At 39.8% G+C, this 2500-nt stretch overlaps 2 long non-coding RNA genes across 4 annotated transcripts in view; one reads left to right on the forward strand and one right to left on the reverse strand.

Annotated features, from left to right (window-relative positions):
* LOC139759291 (uncharacterized) overlaps nucleotides 1-946 on the reverse strand; it is a 3634-nt gene extending 2688 nt beyond the window's left edge. The window contains exons 1-2 of one of the 3 annotated variants that reach the window (XR_011715028.1): nucleotides 675-946; nucleotides 279-549 (exon numbers count right to left, since the gene is read on the reverse strand). This is a non-coding gene — a long non-coding RNA (uncharacterized lncRNA). Of the gene's footprint in view, nucleotides 1-278 lie in introns of all 3 variants that reach the window. The other 2 variants (XR_011715029.1, XR_011715027.1) reach the window with 2 other exon arrangements.
* LOC139759293 (uncharacterized) overlaps nucleotides 1-2500 on the forward strand; it is a 37411-nt gene that overhangs the window by 21636 nt on the left and 13275 nt on the right. The window lies entirely within an intron of this gene.

The following is a 2500-nucleotide window of genomic DNA, read 5'->3' on the forward strand; positions in this document are numbered from 1 at the left end:
ACAGAAATAGAAATATTGTTTTATATATATGTATAAACAATTTCTTATCGTACAAAATAAATCGGTTAAAATAAAGCATAACTGAGGATAAAAATTATTACCACGATCAGATAAATGTTTATAACAAAAACCCAAAATAAAATTAGGGTAGAGATGTGCTGGACTTTGAAGCAACACAGAGGAAACTGGTTGTTACAACCACCGTATGCAAATGATGGGGGGGTTATTTATGGGGGGGAAGGGGGAATGGGGGAGGTAATAGAGTGTGTGTGACTTACCCCTTCCTGGATGGGATGCCCATCACTTGCTGGGTTCCAGTAATCCATTACTTTATCCAGGCACCAGCCACGTAGCGATACACACCCACGGCTCCAATCACTTGCTTCAATGAGATCAAAACTCAATAGCCTTCTATATTTTCTATATTTTCAGGATATAGAAAATACATAAAAATACTCGTAAGAGATTTGTCCACCTTCAAAACACGAGGAAGTAACTGGTTACCTGTTTTTTTACATAGATGTGTGGTTGACCCAGGGCTCCAATCACCTGCTTCAATGAGATCAAAACTCAATAGCCTTCTATATTTTCTATATTTTCAAGATATAGAAAATACACAAAAATACTCGTAAGAGATTTGGTTACCTTTAAAACTCGAGGAAGTAACTGGTTACCTGTTTTTTTACATAGATGTGTGTGGGAGAGAGAGAGTTTCCAGGACAGCAGTAGGAGTGTATGTATATATAGTGCGCGCGCACGACTAATGGCTGTTAGAAGTGTGTTCTCAAACCTCTACGATGGCGAACGAGGTCGTGTTATCGCTGTGATAAGATATGCGATAGTTAGGGTAGTGGGTTGAGAACCCACTATCAATAAAATCTTCTTATATGTCCTGATATAGACGATCTTATATCGTATACTCAGTCGGTTTTAAGGTGGGGAATGGATTTTTATCTACTGCCCTTTTTATAGACATTTTAGTATATATATATATATATATATATATATATATATATATATATATATATATATATATATATGTATATGTATATATATATATATATATATATATATATATATATATATATATATATATATATATATATAGGTAAAAGCATGAACTAATAAAATTTATCTTCACAGTGGCAAGGAATCGTACCCACTTGATAACAAGATGTGGACCACTGTATAGATAGATGAATGAACACACACACACACACACACACACCCACGCACACACACGTACACACGTACACACGTGTAGAAAACTCACTCCCCGTTCTCTACAAAAAAGTATATATACATATATATATATATATATATATATATATATATATATATATATATATATATATATATATATATATAATTGACATTTACAGTAAATTTAGGGGGGAAAAAAAATTTTGTACGATTTTCCTTAACTTTGACATCAAATAAGACATTAGACATGAAGGATGGTGGCGACCCAGGGGGACCAGAGAGAGAGAGAGAGAGAGAGAGAGAGAGAGAGAGAGAGAGAGAGAGAGAGAGAGAGAGAAGATATAACCCTCTCTCTCTCTCTCTCTCTCTCTCTCTCTCTCTCTGAGGGAAAGTTACGAGCTTGTATTACTGAAGTAAACTTTTGTGAATTCTACGAAAGTTTTCAAGGAGGCACACGAAGCCCCTCCCACTCCTTCTGAGATTCTTATTCTTTATTTTTTATATTTATATATTTTTTGTTATCTTGTTATCGTTATTATCATTATTATTATTATTATTATCTTTATCTTTGTCGTCCCTTGTTGTGTGATGTAGTGTGGTATGGGAGAGTGGCGTATGTTGAGCACGACGGTATACGACCCTTGAGCACGACGGTATACGACCCTTGAACACGACGGTATACGACCCTTGAACACGACGGTATACGACCCTTGAACACGACGGTACGACCCTTGAACACGACGGTATACGACCCTTGAGCACGACGGTATACGACCCCTGAGCACACGACGGTATACGACCCTTGAACACGACGGTATACGACCCTTGAACACGACGGTATACGACCCTTGAACACGACGGTATACGACCCTTGAGCACGACGGTATACGACCCTTGAGCACGACGGTATACGACCCTTGAACACGACGGTACACGACCCTTGAGCACGACGGTATACGACCCTTGAGCACGACGGTATACGACCCTTGAACACGACGGTATACGACCCTTGAGCACGACGGTATACGACCCTTGAACACGACGGTATACGACCCTTGAACACGACGGTATACGACCCTTGAACACGACGGTATATGACCCTTGAGCACGACGGTATACGACCCTTGAGCACACGACGGTATACGACCCTTGAACACGACGGTATACGACCCTTGAACACGACGGTATACGACCCTTGAACACGTCGGTATACGACCCTTGAGCACGACGGTATACGACCCTTGAACACGACGGTATACGACCCTTGAACACGACGGTATACGACCCTTGAGCACGA

Source organism: Panulirus ornatus, chromosome 32 (genome assembly GCF_036320965.1).
Source record: "Panulirus ornatus isolate Po-2019 chromosome 32, ASM3632096v1, whole genome shotgun sequence".
NCBI classification, from domain to species: Eukaryota; Metazoa; Arthropoda; class Malacostraca; order Decapoda; family Palinuridae; genus Panulirus; species Panulirus ornatus.